The sequence below is a fragment of the Musca autumnalis genome, unplaced genomic scaffold (assembly GCF_047663935.1).
Source record: "Musca autumnalis isolate F117 unplaced genomic scaffold, ASM4766393v1 scaffold_5, whole genome shotgun sequence".
In the NCBI taxonomy this organism is placed as follows: Eukaryota; Metazoa; Arthropoda; class Insecta; order Diptera; family Muscidae; genus Musca; species Musca autumnalis.
In genome coordinates, this window is record NW_027412088.1 from 2,715,065 (window position 1) to 2,735,814 (window position 20,750).

Genomic DNA, 20,750 nt, shown 5'->3' on the forward strand with positions numbered 1-20,750 from the left:
AAAAATACAACTCTGCGTTAACGGTATATCTAGCTTTGTTCCCGTTTTTTTAATAGTAAAACTTGTAAAAGAGAAAAAGAGAAAAAAATTGTTTTCACACAAAAGTTTTTTCAAAAAGTTCGGGAACGCAGGTAACCAGGCAAGGCAGCTTATGTACTCACCTCTTAAAGGCCAAGTACTACCTAATTCAAATGAATTAGGCAGCATTTGAATTAGGTAGTACTTGGCCTTTAATCTTTTACTAGGCGTTTACACCAGACAGTTTGTATTCAAATACAACTCTGATTTACTAACACATACATACATTTGTCGTTTGTCTCCCAGCTGTCCATCATTTTTTCACACACAGTAAGGAAGACAAATTTTTGGCATTTTTGTAAAAAAGTGAGAAAATAATTGAAATGTGTTGAAAACAAAAGAACATGAACAAAAACAAAATATGTGAACGGAAAACAAAAAGATGTCGATGATTTTCATTCAAAATTTTACAACTGTTTTTGCAGTTGTCGGGACGCCTACGTCACACAGGCAAGTTGTGGGATTTTGACAATCAATACATGAAGTCAACTGTCCTGTCATTTGTAAACGCAGGGTTACATGAAACTGAGCGTCATGATGAAATAATAAGGTGGCGTAAAATGACCAGATGATTGTTTTCAATCTGTCAAATTTTTTGCTATTGTGAATAAATTGTATGAAGACGTAAACAAACGTTTTGACATATTGAAGAATTTTTGGCAAAAACAGAGTTGTATTTGTGCTACTTACGTGACCTGTTAAATAGATCTTGCTGAGTGTGAAAAAAGCGGCGTATTTCATTCTGTTCACACCTTAATACAGGTACAGCGGCAAAAACAGCTGATTATCACACTAGTTATCAAAATGCATAATTGTGAATAAAATCACATACAAAAAGTAAACAAACAATTCACAATAATACGTTATTGTGAACAAATTTGACGTTTGGTATGATTAATGGCACACTTATTGTTATTGATGTAACACCTTCATTTTCCATCATGGCACAATCATACAAGGTACCCTTAAAGGGGTGTTTACACTAGCCATCAATGTCATATGACATGAAATTTTCCATCGTTCTACAGTCGCTAACGTGTGCAATATGTGGGATTTTCCTTGCGTCATTTACTTTTTGCGTCCACAACAAAAATGCAGTGAAATTACTGCATAGTGTAAACACCCCTTAAGGTGCCATCAGACCATCTGTTTTTCGTATGTTCTGTATCTGTTTTTCAGATCTGTAAGTTCTACTCGTCCTGAGATACATAAAAAAATTTTGATGAATCAAAATGTACATATGAAATTCCATGGTGAATATACAAGCTTCATAACATAAGTAAAGGGGTGTTTACACTATCTATCAATGTCATATGAGATGTCACATGGTGTAACCACTATGAATATTTTCATCTATTGTTTTTGGCTTTGTATTGTTGGGCTGCAAAATAATACTTGTTGTGTATTTATTTCAGCTAAAGTCCATATTTTGTTGCTTCAAAATTTGAAGCGGAGACAGAGAAGACTATAGTTTCGTTCTGTTTAATTTTCTGGTCACTCTTATTGACCTGTTTATCGATACAGAGTCAGCGGTTAAGAGAACTGATGAGGAAGTTTGGCTGCTTCCGAAACTATAGTCTTCTCTGCCTCCGCTGAAATAAATACACAACAAGTATTTTCATCTATCAAAATGATGTGACAACTCATATGTACACTTTTCATTTAGGGAGCGCTCTATTCGGCTATGTATTTTCGTATGCAGTTGTGAAATAAATTGTTGGAAGCAATGAACGGAAACAAACAAAACGATTCCAATCACACAAAGCCACAAACTTTTCAGCTTCTCTGAGTCGTTTCATTCTCACAACCAAAACAAAAACACAAACTTTTCTGTGTAAAAAGATGGAAACAGTACGATTGCTGAAATGTAACTTCGGCTATGCTTTGCCGAGTTGTTTCATTCACCACCGAAACAAGAAGTATTTTTGGGAAACGTTTGCCGTGCGTATTGTCAATGACACACTCAGACACACACACATGTGATTGCTTAACAACCCTATAATGCTTGGTTTACATTTACGAAATCCACTCGATTTCAACTGTGAAATCCATAGGTTAAACGTCAAATGAAATCCAGATGAGATTTCATTTGACGTTTGACCTATGGAATTGACAGTTGAAATCGAGTGGATTTCGTAAGTGTAAACTTAGCATAAGTTAGCATCAGCATACCACAGTGAATTTTATCAACCACCAAAGGTTTTTATTTATTCACATGTGTTTAGTACTATTCCGTTTTCTATCTGCTCTTGTGAAGTTGAGTACTTTTCGCTTTTCCTTTTGTTCGCGCTCACGAATGTAAACAAAACAAAACTAAACAGCGAGCTCGGCCACCGTGGGTTATGCTTCGTTTTGTATTGTTCCTATGGAAAATACGAAACCAAACGATTGGAAATGTTATTTAAAGTATTTTTACGTACGCTGGTTGGAAGAAACAATTTTACCAAAAAAATTAAGAAAATAGGTAAAGAAAACCAAAACGTGAGTGTGATTGAAGTTTTTAACAAAGTAAATTGTGTTTGTTGCTTAATTTTATTTTGTAGTCATACGAAATTGTATGCTAGTGTGAACGCAAAAACTAAAAGTGGTATGGACTTTGACAAACATAAAGGATGTCGAATGGATAAAAGAAGTGACAGTTCATATGACATTGATAGATAGTGCAAACACCCCTTACTAGGCGTTGACACAAGACAGACTGTCTGCAAATACAACTCTGATTTACTTACACATACATACATTTGTTGGCTGTCTCTCAGCTGTCCATCATTTTTTCACAGACGGTCGGGAAATTTTTGACATTTTCGTGAGGTGAGATAACTGAACTCGTTGAAAACAAAAGAACATGGATAAAAACAAAATATGTGAAAGAAAAAAAAAAGAAATCGACGATTTTCATTCATAAATTTACAACTGTTTTTGCATTTGTCTGGATGCCTACATCACATAGGCAAGTTTTGGGTTTTTGACAATCAATACATGAACTCAATTGTCCTGTCATGTGTAAACGCAGGGTAAGGCGATATTGCTTATAGAAATTAAATTAAAGTGCATTAAAAATAAAATAAATACATATGTATATGTCTACTATTAATTTTTACAGATATTTTACATCTTTGTGTTTATTTCAGCTTGAGTCCATATTTTGTTGTATTCAAGTATTTGAATAACAACAAAATATTTTACAGTGGATATGAACTTGATTAGTTGGGCGGAGGGTAGGGAATACTATAGTTTCAGTTGTCACCAAACAACTTCATCAGTTCCCTTTTCCGCCGACTCTGTATCGACAAAAAGGTCAATAAGCCCATCCAGCAAATTAAACAAAATGAGAAATTTGCTATATGGCCCTAAAACTGATTACTCTACAATTTGAGTCGAACTAAAGAATTTCATATCCGCCACTGTTTTTTTGTCGTCTTTGCTTTGCAAAGAATACGAACATAGGAATGTTGCTTCAATAAGCGGGGGTAAAACAACGAGAAAGTTGTTGTTTTTGCATTATAGCACGGTTACACTACAGCTTTTTGCCGGGTTAACCCACTTCATGAGGATTTATTGCTTAATCTGGTCAAATCTGACCGGATTTGCCATACAAAAATTAAATCCTCTCACGACTGGGTTTATTTTAAATCCGGCACAAATCCACCAAAAATACAGTGTTGTATTCGGAATTTGTGCAAAAAAATCCAACTCTACTCAAAAAGTACCAAAAGTTGCAACTGTTTTGCCAACAGAGTTTGTCGTGTTTTACACGTTTACGATTGGTCGCATGAGATTTTATGGAGTTAATAAATCTAAAGTTATTTGGAAATCATAAAATTATTTATTTTTTTTTTTCATTAGACACTTTTTTAACAAAAAGTACGATTGATACCTTGATACAAAAATGTATCCCTGTGTGTAAAATATAGCAATATGAGCAAAGAGGGAACGATATCTCATACGAGAAATTGTAAAAGTGTAACACGTGACTTTATTAGTTATTTTGTATGTATACGTAAACAAACATCAGCTGACAGTTTATATCCTCGAAAAGCTAAGTGTAACCAGCAAAGATTAACCCACTGGATCTATAAAACCCAGTCGGTTAACCTTCAATAGTGTAACCGGGGTATTACGCATTGATCAACAAGGCCGTGCTGATGCCTATTATTGTTGTTGGCGTTTTTTATTGTTGGACTGCAGAATTTTACATCTTTGTGTTTATTTCAGCTTGAGTCCATATTTTGTTGTATTCAAGTATTTGAATAACAACAAAATGTTTTACAGTGGATTTGAAATTGATTAGTTGCGGGCGGAGGGTAGGGAATACTATAGTTTCAGTTGTCACCAAACAACAAGGCCGTGCTGATGCCTATTATTGTTGTTGGCGTTTTTTATTGTTGGACTGCAGAATTTTGTGTTTATTTCAGCTTGAGTCCATATTTTGTTGTATTCAAGTATTTGAATAACAACAAAGCAAAGACGACAAAAAACAGTGGTGGATATGAAATTCTTTAGTTCGACTCAAATTGTAGGGTAATCAGTTTTAGGGCCATATAGCAAATTTCTCATTTTGTTTAATTTGCTGGATGGGCTTATTGACCTGTTTATCGATACAGAGTCGGCGGAAAAGGGAACTGATGAAGTTGTTTGGTGACAACTGAAATTACAGATATTTTTTTGTTAAATTTATTTTTCATCACAAAAGGTTTATATTCAAATGTATGCGTTGATGTTTATTTGCCGGCGGAGAAAATAAAATGAAAGAAAATGCAAAGAGTAAAGAAACAAAACAGAATTTTCGAATACAGGAGTGTGTGTACCCCCTCTTATTCCTCTCTACTCCCTCGCCCATAAATTCAATTTTCTTTCCCATCAACTTTCCCTGTATAAACACGGACTAAGAACACTCTTTTGCTCTGTTCCAGAACCTGCAAGAAGCTACTATTTTTTACTACGATAACATTTTTCCCTTTATGTTGTCGGAAAAAATCATGGTAGAACAAATATAAGGTAAAGTTAATACTACAACAAATACAACTCGAACAACAACCACAAAGGAATTTGTTTTTGTTTGTAACGTTACTGCCAGTTGTATTTGTAAACAAAACAATGAAATGTCTATAAATTATTGGAATTTAAAAAACTAATAATTTTTCACATTTTGGAAAACATGAATGAAAAATCGTTACATTTTCAATTTTTATGTTTCCACATCATTCTACTAAATGCATAAATTCTCGCAGAAAGTAGAATTCTTGCAGAAAAGTTTGGGGTCGCTGGAAATTCATAGAAAAAGGAGAAGCTGTTTCAATGTTTTGTTTTAGAAATCAAAGAAGCACATGTTTATTAGGGCTTTATTTTTTTTTTAAATTTGAACAAAATACCTCACACATTAACAAACGTTGTATCGCCTCTACAAGCGGGGATTTACTGCGCGGCTTATCGTTCGAACTTGGAGGAGGTTACATATCATTGATATGAAGAAGTCTTTCTGGGAAATGGTTTTTTCCGAATGATATATTTTTTTCTCAAAAAATATATGTCCCTAAAGTACATCGAAATAGAAATAAATGTATAGAATGTCATACGAAATTTGACACTAACGTTACTACAAAGTTCAGTCAGCTATGTATTGCTGCTACCTTTTCTAATTATACCATGGGAAAAAGTAATAAAAAATTAGTAGATTCTTGCAGTTCTGGAACAGACCATTTATGTACTTAACATGGTACAATTACAAAGGTAGATGCATCGGCGAATTGCTACAACAAAGCACATTTTTTGTAATGTAAACTGTCAAAATTTTCGCCAAATGGTCTCTTGTTGTCTCTTTTTATCGCTTGTGTTTTTCTATAAAGTGTAGACATGCTATCTCTTATGGGTACTTTACACGATATGTTTTTTACATATGAGTTGTCACTTTGCATATACATTTTGTATGGGAGAAGTGACAACTCATATGCAAAAAACATACCGTGTAAAGTACCCATTACTTACCGAATCATATGGTTTTTTGTTTTGATTTTTCATGGCGAATTCCTAGTTTTTTGACGTTTTAGATTCGATCAGCTGGGCTGAGGCATCTACCTTTCTAATTGTACCATGGTACTTAATATTGGCAGCACTTAGTTGTCTTGCTTGATTGGCATCACTTATATCGCATCCTCTTTGAACCTATTTCTCTCAAAAAATAGTTAAGTCGCTTATAGACCCCTGGATTTGTAACCAACCACTTGGATTACACTTGCGGACTTGCGGAGAGAGAAAAAGTATTTTCTATTTAATTAATAGTTTTGAAAGAAATGAAAGTGCAAAATAGTATTGTAATTTTTAAATAAAAACCTGAAAAAGGCAGTGCTTTACACATATAAAAAAATCTTGGACAAGTGTATGGGCGAAATATATGTAAAATATGTGTACCAATTTTGTCTACATCTTTGATTGTTACAATCAAATCAGAGCAACTGTAATTGAAAATTTATGAACATATAAGGCTCTGTCGCGAGTGACGGGCAGTCGAGTTTTTTTTTGTTAATTGCTTTGCATTGATTTTTGGGTGTCGTATAAATAATTTCAGTTTTTACGGTTTTGTTTTAAGACAAAGTTTCTTTCATTGTTTTTAATTGTGATCATTGTGGGTGGTGGTGGTGCCATCATTACGTGTGCGTGTGTGTTCTTTTCCTTTCCCCAATAGGCATGACGACCATACATACTGCTGTAGTATGTACGAAAGTCCTCCACATAAAAATGAAATTTAACAGTCAGAGAACGTTTAAGGTGGAAAATAAATCAAAAACAAATAGAAGGGCAGGTGTGCGATTGAAAAATCTCAATTTTATGTTTAATTAAATTATGCATAATCGAAAGTAGTGTGTATACGAATGTTCCCAAATACCACCTCACCTTCCCACTCCCCCAAGAAAGCCGCCAATAAAAAGCAACAATTTTTCCATATACATACCACAATCTTTTTTTAGCCAATCGTCATCGTTATCTAACTGAAAACAAATAGATAAAGGAACGACCGACACTCAATATTCCCCTGTTTAATGTTTTCATTCTCCCATTCTTTCTCTCTTTACTTTTTTTTAACAATAGATAAGTGATAAATCATAAATCGTTGATCGATTTGTAAAAAATAGTGGTTGCGTTTGTGCGTTGATAACAAGTGAAGTGATTAATTCTAAAGTAAAAAAGAAAAAAGGAAACAAAACATAAACGTCAAACTAAACAACAAAAAGCAACAGAAATAAATTTGAAAAATTGAATTCCTTTAAAAACATACTTATTATATATACGCTGTAAGAGAAAACGCTAAGCTGTACAACTTTGGTGCTATTCTTCGAGGCTCGTGCTTAATTAAAAGGAATACTATACGTTAGGCAGGTGAGTTCCCTTTTTGATGATTATTTTTCACTTAATTTATGGTGTATAAATGTGTCATGAGTTTATCCACTAAGCCCGGATCGCGATGAAATTTTTTTCACCGGTAGATCTCGTCACCCTGACCACAAATATATATAACATACTTCCCGAGATATGGGGCTCGGAAGTTGCGAAAATTCCCTTGTTGGGACAAGTCGAGTTTAGGGCCTGGTCCCGGATCTTGTTGGTATATATACTACATATAGCCCTTGTGGCCCTGAGTACAATGATATTCATTTTGTCTTGCACAAGTCCATAATTCCGGAAATATGGGCCTTCAAAGATCCGCAAATACCAATGACATTCTCTTTTAAATTATATCTTTTCCTAAATAGCCGGCCTTCGGTCGGGGATTTAAGACTTTCTTCTATGGACAGGTGCAAATCTCGGGAATGGGAACAACATTTTTTTTAATTGTAAATTTTTCTAAGTACCTAGTCGGCCTTGAAACAATAGCATTTTCTGAATTTCAGAGGCCTATATCTCGGGAAGTATGGACTTGTGCAAGACAAAATGTATATCATTATACTCAGGGTCACAAGGACAATCTGTGGTATATATATCATCAAGATCTGGGATCGGGCCCTATTGTGACCACAATAATAAGGAATATTGTGGTCACAACGGTCCCGAGATTGAATGGGGTCGGCTTGAGATGTGTACCAAAGGCAGTCTTAACCTCTGTTCACAGTTTCCATTGGCATAAGTTGAATATAAGGATTCGGATCAATGATACAAAAATTTCGATTTAAAGGGACATTTTGTTCGGGTTAACCAAGAGTTGTTCATGTCCATAGGAAAAAGTCTTAAATCAACGGCCGAAGGACATATTTTTATTAGGATCTTAATGATCCCTTAAAAAGTTTATGCTGAACCATGTATTCGTTTTCGAGCTAAAGTGGGGACAGAAAACTGATTTAGTAAAAACAGTGTTTCGTATGCAGTCATTTATCTGAAAACTATGCAATATTTTCCAATAAAAAGAAGAAAGAAATCTTCAAAAAAAAAAAAAAAAAAAAATAGATTTCTTGTAAAAATTATATAATTAATTAAAAAAATTGTTTTTTTAGGATGCTATAACCCCTTAATAAAATTTGACAACACCTGTTGTATAGGGAAGCCTTAGCACAACTTTACAAATTTTGTTCCAAACTGAAGTCCTTTAGTAACTCCTCTCGAAAAAAAATTTGAAAAAAATCCACAGGTATTCTTTTTGTGCTGATATATTAGTTTCTTATAGGAATACTTCCCGAGAGATAGTTCTTGAATAATCCATAAACAACCATATTTGAATAACAAAATTGCTTTTAAAATTATATATTTTTTTTAAGGTTAAGCTTCAATATCATACGATTGTTTAGGTCTGGAATATTCCTCCAAGAGCTTAACTTCATATTACTCTCTATTACAGAGAGTAAAAAATAAAATAATTTCAGCATCAGCCGGACCAGAACAAATATATATCAAGGGCCGCAAACGGTCAACGGATTTAAATAATTATTTTTCGGTTGACACAGTTTTATAAGACCATTTTATGCATTAATTTATTAATTAATTAATAAGCAATGGGCTATGTATTTTTAAGGATTTTTTCAACCCACGGGACAATAGATACATACAAATGATATTCCTTCTAATGTGTTTTTATTTTTCTACAATCCTTTGAATTTATAGCCCACTTTTCACATTGTGCTCTTAGCGACGTCTACTTGATAGTTTTTTCTTTTTAAATATAGGACATTTTCTTTAAATTTTTGTGCGGGAACGTTTCTATTACTTTTTATGTTGGAACTTTGTACTTGATTTTTAATCCACTTATCCAAACTCTAAATATGAATAGATTTTGATCTAACCTAATTAGGTTTCTTGGGTCAATGATTTCATTTTTGAAAATAATTATCTTTTAGGTCACTTTCCTTTTAAATGCGATCGTATCAGCTCGAAATATCCTACAAATTTGTTCGCCCTAAAATTTTACTACAGGCCCTAGAATGCATCAAAACTGCACATCTTATCTAAGCTCCAGAAATGTGTACAAATTAAAACACACATTTTAGGGTTAAACTCTTGTCCACAAAACATTATTTGAGAACTATAAATTAAACTATAAGTCACCGAAGAAATCTCTATTTGCATTACATAACAAGGCAATGTCAGTATCAATTTTGCCTAAAAACAACGACACTAAAATAGCGTGGCAGGTTTCCACTATATCTAAATTTTTGAAAATACATATTTGTGTTAATGTTTCTTGGAATCCTTCCACTTTAGGTATATGGTGTATTCGGCAATTTTACTGAATAAAGGGGTCTTTAAGGCATCTTTAGAATTAATTTGGTTTTTTTTTCAAATTCATGAAAAACTCGGCGCATTTCACAACTATTTTCCTAATTTACTTTGATAACACTAGGCAACACTGAAAATGCTAACAACTTCTGGTATGCATTTTATGAAAGTACAAATTTAGACTACAAAAATCCTAGTAGGGTTTTGTCCTGTCAGATCCAGTTCGGATTTTATGACCTCATCTAAATCGGGCTAAATCTACTGTTTTTGCATTATCGGGCCTTTATCTCAAAAATGAATAGGAATTTGGCCTTGTAGCCAAATAGCCAATTTGGCAATATTATAGCCCTATACTAGTAGAACTTATCTTTTGAGCAGACCACATTAGAAAATCTCCATATAGGGTATCAAAATCGATAAAATATAGAAAATTTTACATATTTGCTGAAATTCTAGTCAGTATCAGTTGAACGATTGGGAGTTGAACCAAGTAAACTTCCAAATAGAGTTCTCAGTAATTGTTCAGAACATTCTGAAACTCTAAAATGCCAACTTTATGTTGTTTCAAACACAGTTCACACCAACAATTCATTATCGTTAGACATCGGATTTTTGCATATTTTTGAAATTTCAACCAATTGTAACTACGTTACTATATAGAATTATCTCGTTCTAATAACAGTCATTGGATGTAATATTGGAAATAATCAATAATACGTACAAAGCTTCAGATTCTATTGTTTAATAAACGAATTATTTGCATTATAATTTTCAAAAAATATGCAAAAATCCGGTGTCTAATTATCGTATTTCGGATTTCACAACATTATTGACATATTTTATTAAATCGTCGTTAAAAAATATACTGAAAACAACATGATGGAGGGAGGCATTTTTGTGTATTACATTCCAGCGAATACATTTCCAAAATAAAACAGTTAGAAAAATTTATGGTTTTGGAAATATGGTGCAAAGTGTATAGAAATTATTGAAATGTTCGATTTTATAAATTTTGAGGCAACAAATGTAGTTTTTCGAGTTCATTATTTCCACAAATATGGAACGATGGAAAATATTTCATAAAACGAAAAAGATAGAGGATATCTTTATCTTTTAGAAGTATTATATCGCTCGTTTAGCAATTTCTATTTTATCTTGCGTCAAATTTACATTCTCATATTTCCAAAACACATCGGGTTTGGAATAATTCAGCAAAAAAGTTTAAGGAGTTTATGAAGCACTAAAACAGTTCAAACGATGCTAGATATTGCATAGAAATTTAGTACTGGCATTAAGTTGGAAATTCAAATTTCAATCGCCAAATTAAAAACAAGTTTTCCACGAAACTGTATTTTTTGAGATGTGTTACTGTTTGAGTAAATGAGCGATATGTACTAAATAAATATATATAAGATTGAAACCATTTTTTCGGAGTGATTTAAGTGTTGTGAAGAACATTTCAGTTAGTCAATCTGAGTTTTTTCCAGTTTCCCAAAATTGCACAATATCTTCTGAAGAAATCGGAAATTTTTTTATTTTATTTTATTTATTTGCTTTGTAATTGAAGCCAATTTATAATTTAGCTACTCTAAAAACAATATCTTATATGTAATTAATGAAGATCTAATTATTTGATTACAATTATACACTTGTATTTTTAAAGTTCTTCATTACATCATAGCTACTCCAATATTAAAGCAACTTTTTTATTTAAATTTATATATGTATTTTAAATAAGAAAATACATTCTGCTATTATAATTACAGAGATAATAAATATAGGATTAAAAAAGAGGGTCCAACAACATGTAAAACAATGTTTAGTTCTTTATTATTTTATAAAGTTTAATAAATGATAAATGGAAATACAGTAATATAAAATTCAATAAAGAATGACTATAAAACAATCCCACGGCCGCGGGTTCTATCGTACCGGATTGACCCAAAACCATAGTAAAGGGTGATCCATTTAGAGATTCCTACTTTTTTTAAAAAACACAGAAAATTCAAATTGATTACGGAATGTTTATTATCATTTGAAAGAACATTCGATGCAATGTATTTTTTGCAGATTACGTCTAACAAATATTGGCCGAGACTACGTCTCAGACGGTCCATCCGTTGAGTCCAAGTTTCAATGACTCGTTCAAGCTTTTCGACTGGTAACTGCCGAATGGCACGTCTGATGTTTTCCCCCAAGACCGAAGCGGCTTTATCGGCATACAATTTTGACTTTTCATATTCTCAGAGGAAAAAGTCTCACCGAGTGATATGAGACGATCTTGATGGCCAGTCGACTGGTCCAAAACGTGCTCGCCGAATTGTTCTTTCAATAAATCCATTGATTGATGCGATGTGTGGTAAGTGGCGCCGTTTTGTTGAAAGCAAATGTCGCCGAGATTACGAGCTTCAATTTCAGACATCAGATAGTCGGTTATCACGGCGTAATAACGGTCGCCATTTACGATGAAGTCCTAACCGACATCATTTTGAAGCAATATGGTCCGACGATTCCATCGACCACAAACCGTTATTTTTCTGGATGAAGTGGCAGCTCTTGAATATCTTTAAGTCGTTCTTCTTCCCAAATGTGGCAATTTTACTTCTTTACATACCTATAAAGTCAGAAATGTGCCCCATCACTGAACAAAATTAGGCTCGAAACACACTCCCCCCACATAACTCGAATTTTCGTAATAAAGTTGAACGATTAGTAAACGTTGTAGAGGCGTAAGCTTTTCCATGATAAAATGTCAAACAGTACCAAAACAAAATTAACAAGAACACGTGACACGATCCACGCGTGATCTGTCAAAAAAGGCTGTTGAAAAAAGTACCTCTTGTTGGATCACCCGTTTTTTCGGCCAGCGGCTGCCAACCCATCGTAAACCCTATCCTTGCTTCTACGTAGGTTTCTATGCTGCTACAACAACATAAACCTAAAAAAACAAAATTGCATTGTTTAACATAGAAATACAAATGTACATAAAGTCACTCGAAATTCTCATTTCTTAAAGAAATATTCATTTATTTTTCTCTGGATGAGAGATTTATCTCTTTGGTGATTTAAAATATTTAAATCATTAGTCCCCATATAGTCATGTACAAAGCGTTTAAGATTTCTTCCCTGAAGCCGACCATGCAGTACGAACATGTACATATGTATGGACAATAGTTTCGTGTTTGAATATTAGAACTGTAGCCAAATTGTCGTTAAAATGTATTTTCACACTCATTCATACATATTTTAGAAGTAGGTGTTTTTGGTGCGACTTGCGACCATTGCTAACGAATTTAAGTGTGTCATTGCTGTTATATAAAATAATTTAAAGGGCGATTTTCAGATTTGAGGTTTCAAAAATATTTCCCAATTACAATGAGCCCTAAACACGCCACTTATTTATGTAAATGTCAACAGTTCTGATGGTTCATAGTCGTTGTATTTGCAAGATTTCTCATTAACTATTTTGGGAGCGACAACAGGAGTTCAACATTGACAATACGGTCATGGCATTGTTCAAAAATGAACAACAGAGCTACAAAGTCTTAAAATCTCCTTACTTTTTTCAAACTTTATTTAATGGCTGTCAGTCAGTTTTTAACAATAAATAACGCACACCATCATAGCCAATTTGGAATTTGTTGTGGGTGTTTAACGAGATCTTTTGGATTTTATTTTGGTTTGTTTCATATTCTGGTCACGTACTGCATTTGGTATAATTGATATGTTTTTGTTGACCTTGTGTCGCCACTTGAAATTCATGTCGTGATATATATGTGAAAGCCTTGATGCAAAATTTAGAACGAGTTTCGACTTATAGCGCCAAAATGACTCGACCATTTTTTACATAAAGTTTCAGGAGACAGCACAAATGTTTCCCATATCTGCGTTGAGTAGAGAAGGAGATGTAGTCTATAAGCTATTACTTCACATGGTGGAACTGCTAGGGTGCAAGTATGCAAAGTTAAAAGTACTTTGAACTTAATTTCTATACTTTGATTTGATCGTTGACATCTTTAAAAACCCTTTGGCATTGTATATTTTTAAAAGTCTTAATGTCTCGAGTAACATTTGATATTTATCAAGTAACATATAGAAACAACAAAGTTATTTTTATTGAAATTGCATGTAGCATTCATATAATGTTGTTTCACTACTTTATTTGAACCAATGCAAAATACAGGCATCGCATTGAACCACTTTCATAAATTTTTGGTAAGTCAAATATTTTTTATTTTTTTTTTTTTTTGAAATTTTGCCTGTTAGGGCGAAGATCATTTTTTTTAATGATTTTATTAATTTTCTCGTTTAGAGTTAAGCTTAATGATCTGAAATTATTTTTTAATTAAATTCAGGCAATAATAAATAAAATGAGGATTTCAGTTAGCTCCTCGCCAACCAACAAATAGTATTGCCGACGTTTTAGCTTTCTGGCGACCACTAATCATCCCTTCGTATCCATATTTGTATGTATTAAAAGTGACTCAAGAAGACAGACACTATATTGACTTAGCAGGAAAAAAGCCAATATGAAATAAAGTTTTCATGCGGGCAAAATGTGCCTCATCAAAATAATGTTTTTAGACCCCAAGTATGTTTGGACGAAATGTGTTTCAGACAATTTGGAGTTGATTTAGCAATGTCCGTCCGTCTGTCTGGCTGGCTGATGGGCACGATAACTCTCGAACGGATGAACCGATTTGGTCCAAAATTTGGATTTCGCAATATTTTGTCCAAACTTAGTTTATGTTCGAAGATGGGTTATATCGGTCCACTCCTTCCGGTACCTCCCCAAAAAAAGCTCGAAAATGTTAGGAAAATTTGTGAGCACGATAACCCTTGAAGGAAGTAACCGATTTGGTCCATACATTGCACATCGTGAAATTTTCACCAGACTTAGGTGAGGTTCCAATATGGACTCAATCAGTCCACTTCTTCGGGTACCTCCCACACAAAATTTCGGAAAAGTTCAGTTTAGGACCTGCTCTCGAATCGCTTTGATTTTTGTTGTAGCAACTTGTATTCACTGCCCTTCATACGACGGTACAAGTTTCATCAAGGGCAAATCCATACTTCCTGAGAAAATAGCCGACACCGTGTGTAGGGTTGGAACGCAAGATAACTCTCGAACGGATCTGCCGATTCGATCCAAAATTTGGCCTTCATAATATTTTGTCCAAACTTAGTTTAAGTTCGAAGATAACCATATCAGTTCACTCCTTCAGGTACCTCCCCCACAAAAGTTCAAAAATGTTCAGAAAAATTGTGCGCACGAAAACTCTTGAAGAGAGGGATCGATTTGGTCCATACTTTACGCATCCTAATATTTCTACCTGATATAGATCAGGTTCGAATATGGACTATATTTGCCCGCTCCTTCTGGTACCTCCCACAAAAAAAATTTGCTATAAGTTCACTTTAAGACCTGCTGTTGACTAACTTTGATTTCTGTTGAATAAATTTGCAATCGCTGTCTCAAAGATGACGGTAAACGTTTTTTCAGTGGCAAGTCCATACTTCTTTGGAAAACAGCCCGAAAGTTGTATAAACCGCTATGGCACCATACGTAGTAGCTGGAGAGCACAATAACTCTCAAACAGATCAACCGATTTGTCCAAAATTTGGCCTTCGTCATATTTTGTTCAAACTTAGTTTAACTTCTAAAATGGTCCATATCGGTCCTCTCTTTAGGATACCTCCTTCACAAAAGTTTAACATTAGTGTCCAAGTGCAGTTTAGGGTCTGTTCGGAGATCCTTTGGAAATTTATACCGATGTTGTTCCGTGGACAAGTCCATGCTTCCTGGCATACTGGTCCAACAGGTGTACGATAACCCACTGAAGTGACTAGTGAGTGCGATATCTATCTAAAAGATATTTGATATTCCACTTCCGTATATCTCTGTCGGCAAAGCCGACTGCTACTTTTTTATTTGTTTTTATTTTTTATTCATACGATACATACATTCTTATCACAGCCCCACAACTGGATTATCCGAATTTGTGGCCCATACTTATTGTAGGAACTCCAATTGTTGTGTTTATATTCAACATCACTTTTTGTTCGTATTATTGTATGTTTTTAGCCCAAACACGTACAGAGAAATTGTAATTAGTATTTGGGTTTACCAAATAAAATTGAGGTAATAAAAATTAAGATTCTAGTAAAAAGTGCAAAGTTATTTGCGACTTACAAATATTTTATGCCTTACATTTTTAGTATGTGTGAACAAAATAGTACGTGCTGAGTAATGTCATTGGATTTTAAAATCCTACCAAATGCAATGATTGTTATTATTTTAAGTAAGAGAATTGAAATCTTAAACAGTAAAGATGATTGCCGATGACCGGGAAATTACATATTTTGGGTGGCAATGTTTTACCCGGCTGAAATACTCAGAAGTTAAGCCAACTTTCATATGCCGTTGAATCTTTAAATGGTGGGCAAACATTGCTCCACGGAAAATGTGCGTGAAGATAAAAACGATTTGGAAAAACTACCACCACTACCACCACCACATTTAGCCAAGACACATTCTCTTACGTATAACAGATATTTAAGAGTTTTATAACAGTTGGTAAAAATGATTTTAACAAAATCGTTCTTGAAGAATATATGTTTTAGATAGAGTTGGGTAATCTAGTTCCTACTTCCTTGTACTAGTTCCAAAATGTATGTGTAACATCATGAAATGTAACGTGTGATATTAAGTATACGCAGTTTGTTCAAAGAAAAAATGTGGGCCATTGGAACTACCAAGTGAACTAGATAGTTTCATACAGTTCCTTTGGCACAACTCTAGTTTTAGACTATTGCTCAGGATCTGGAAAAGATACGTGCACACGGAAAGTAGCGTTGGACAGCTGAATTTTTCCACTTTGCTTAAGTGAAAACAGATTCACATAGTTTCCTTGTGGGAATTTTGAAATATAGACGGTTTATGAAAAGACTATATGTATGAGGATGGACCTATTGAGGGTCCTCTTAGGCGAAAGCTGTGGGGGCTAGGAATATATGGCGTATGCAGCTAAATGGGGCATTGGCTCGGCTATCAGAAAATGTTGATACGCAATGGATTCACTGTAGAAAGATACAAAAGCGACCCACGATGAAATGTCTTCGTATATGGGATGGAACTATTGAGGGTCCCCTAGGAAATATCTGTGGGGGGTAGGAGTATATCGTCACCTGAAATGCAACTGTTACTATGAGTTGTCCGTTACATTTTGCGTTTTAAATATACATCAATGGTTAATCATTGTTTTGCACCAAATAAATGACATAAAAGGAAGAAATAAAAATTAAAATATAAAAAGATGTGAAAATAGTTATGATTTCACACAATTTTCTTTGATAAAGTTTGTCCCAATTTACATTAGGCGAGTTTACTTGCGGAAATTGTCAGTTTGTAGGTGAGAGAGGGGGCTGAGAGGCAAAGGGTTACCATATGCCTCACCTCTCTCTGGTGTTATATAATCCTTGGACACCAATTGAATCAGAAATGTACAATTATCCGATACTTTCCGACCTTATATTGACGGTAATGGTCATAATACGAAAACTACGTTGTTCACAGTGTAAATTTCATGCTTTTTGGTAGTGATTATATTTTGATGCTCTGGGAGCAGGTTTTTAACAGAATAGTTCACATTTCTGATTCAATTGGTGTCCAAGGATTATATAACACCATATTAAAACACAATTCAAGGTCGTCTGTATGTAATTTGAGCCAAGAATTCCGAGGAATCTATTAACTTCCTGAGATATCCCAGGAAAAATGTGAATTTATCGACACCCAGGAAGGTGTGTTATGCACAAGGTCAACTAAAAAGCTTTCTAGGATATCAAAATCTATAATCTGACACTAATATTGTGGCTTTTGTATACTCAAATACCTAAAACGGAAAGAAATCGGCAAGGGTCCGCTTTAACGAGCTATACAAGAAGTTTGGCATTAAATAACGGCATTTAACACCCAAAAATTATTTTTTTTCTTTCTCTAAAATATATCTCGGACACCCAGACACATTCGCCAAAACAATAAAATGTATAAATTTTGCTGCAAATTCCATAAATTGTACGATAAAACTCATATTTCCTTGGGGCGTATGTATACTTTTGTAAGTCTCATTTTTTGGTTTTTGTAACATTTACCGTTATTTATATTATGGAATATACTTTTGTTGTATTAAATATTGTTTATTAGTGAGACGAAATAAACCTGTGTACTTGGAATTTCATAAATATACTTACTTTTTCTAAAACCCGAGATTTATGGGGCGTACGTATACTTATGTAAGACTGTTTTTTTTTTTTTAATTTATACCTATAAATTAAAAAAACACTACATTCGACACACAAGATATTTATTTTTTAATTCATCAACGCGTTACGATGTTAACAAGAAGAAAAACGATATCTTTTCATCGTAAGGGATAGATAGAGCGAACACACGTTCAACTTAAAAATTAGAAAAAACAAGCGCTTTAAGAACGAGAACAGTAAAAAGAACGAGATTAGCAAAAAAGAACGAGCGGAGCCAACTGAACGGGAAGATTCAGCTCAAAAATTAAACGTACGATGTAAAAGAACGACACAACTCTGCAACCATATGCATTTGTTTTTCTTCCTTGCTTGTGTGTGTGCAAAGCTAATGGTGGTGGTTTTGTTTTGTAAGCAGCAATGTCTTGGCCATTAGCGATCTAAATGAACGACATAAACAAATGAGCTGGATACGGATCCGTTCATTCTTTTCACGGAGTCGTTCCTTTGAGTCGGTTCGTTCATGAACGACACAACTCTAACAGATAGTATTGGCAAGACAATAGCAAAGTTACAAATCATTTTCACCAATCCATTCATACTTTTCTATATACATATTTAATAATTGAACATTGGTGGCGTTTATTTAATTGGGATAGCTGTTACAATTTTGATTTTTCAAAATAGTCTGGCTTAATCCCTTTTGTTGTTTTAATATTTAAAACAACAAGTTTATTAGTGGAGAAGGTTTGGCATTGTTCGCCAAGGGGTAAGGCAAGGAAGACTAGTTTCGATCCACGCCACTGGATCTCATCAGTTCCCTTTGTTTCTTGTTTGTGGATATTCTCCACCGAAGTTATTTTTCAATAACTTCTTCAACAAGGAACTTTTTATACCCAAACATCAATCGTCAGCTCGAAGTATAAACGTAAACAAAGAAAAACCTTCAATGAGAAGTTTTTCTTTGGTAACCTAACACAACTCCGACGAAAATGTGTACGAAACAAAGCAAACCTTCTTCCACTCGTATGTGTCTTCTCCACTAATAAACTTGTTGTTTTAAATATTAAAACAACAAAAGGGATTAAGCCAGACTATTTTGAAAAATCAAAATTGTAACAGCTATCCCAATTAAATAAACGCCACCAATGTTCTATTTGAGAAACACTGGCACGGTTTTGTGTGTTGTTGGTATATAAGCTACCAAACAGCATTTGGGTATGTGCATTTGTTGAAAAATCAACGACACATACGAGTGGAAGAAGGTTTGCTTTGTTTCGTACACATTTTCGTCGGAGTTGTGTTAGGTTACCAAAGAAAAACTTCTCATTGAAGGTTTTTCTTTGTTTACGTTTATACTTCGAGCTGACGATTGATATTTGGGTATAAAAAGTTCCTTGTTGAAGAAGTTATTGAAAAATAACTTCGGTGGAGAATATCCACAAACAAGAAACAAAGGGAACTGATGAGATCCAGTGGCGTGGATCGAAACTAGTCTTCCTTGCCTTACCCCTTGGCGAACAATGCCAAACCTTCTCCACTAATAAACTTGTTGTTTTAAATATTAAAACAACAAAAGGGATTAAGCCAGACTATTTTGAAAAATCATATTTAATAATTTATAAATGTATTTGTGGAAAAGGTTTGTATTTTTGCTATTGTCTTGCCAATACTGGCTTTTGTAAACATCGGGTTAATGACTAAAAGAACGTTAATTAAGCAAATTACTTTGAATTTTTTTTTTTGAAAAAAATCTATGAGTTGTGACTATTTTTCCCGAAAAGTTATTTCCTGTTGCTCGAATGAATGTCCTTTTGCCTATTATTGACTGTAATAACTTTTACTTATTTGAACTTTCATTCTATTTAAATATTGAAAATGGTCCCGCAAAACCACTTTTAATTGATATGATATATGAAATAAATTTATGATATAAAATGATATATACGTAATGATATGATGATAAATTTAGTGAGAAACAAAATGTTATTGTGTGTGGGTCCAAAGCTTATTTCCCGTTATATACAGTCTGTCACAAAAGTTAGTTTGCAGCATTGGAATCAAAATGTATTAGGTATAAAAGCACAATAACTTATTGAAAAGAACAAACAATTAGTTTTATTTTATAGACACGCCGATAAGGTAGTCTTCGGTGATAACAATGAAAAGTGCGCAATATTTGCATTCATTAGAAAATGTACGGTTCGAATCCCAAAAAGCCCAAAATTTATATCGCCCCAACAATTTAGAATGCAACGGAGAACCCTAGCGGAACTGTGTAAAAATTTTGATATTTTTGAAAAAAAAAAATGAAACTAAATCTTAAGATCCTCAAGAGCATATTAATTAGTTTTAATGGCAGTTATAGTACTTATGACAAATCCACCTCACATTGGATCGTAAAACCCAGAAAAATTGGTCAGATGTAAATACAACTACTGTAGCGATACAATTTCGGGTGTTATGTCCTGTATATGAATTCTAAAGTTTCAATATGGGGTGATCTTGATCGAGTTAACAATTTTCCTATTTGAAAAAACGGGAATTTCTTGAAGGATATCCATAATTTTGGGGCCATTGTCATTTTGAAACGTGTAATAATCCTTAATCCTTACACTTAAGGACTTTCCTTTTGAGTTAATTTTCTCACAAATTGTGTCCCATTTCATATTCCCAACAAAAATAAATAGTAGGAGAACCTCGATTTCAGT

At 33.8% G+C, this 20,750-nt stretch overlaps 1 protein-coding gene across 11 annotated transcripts in view; it reads left to right on the forward strand.

Moving 5' to 3' along the window:
- Positions 1–6,227: 6,227 nt before the first annotated feature.
- Pka-R2 (cAMP-dependent protein kinase type II regulatory subunit) overlaps positions 6,228–20,750 on the forward strand; it is a 78,724-nt gene continuing 64,201 nt past the window's right edge. Inside the window, exons 1-3 of one of the 11 annotated variants that reach the window (XM_073955457.1) lie at positions 6,272–6,471; positions 6,761–6,877; positions 7,165–7,452. The gene's annotated coding sequence lies outside the window, so the exon portion shown is untranslated. Of the gene's footprint in view, positions 6,729–6,760; positions 6,878–7,148; positions 7,453–20,750 lie in introns of all 11 variants that reach the window. The other 10 variants (XM_073955459.1, XM_073955453.1, XM_073955455.1 and 7 more) reach the window with 10 other exon arrangements.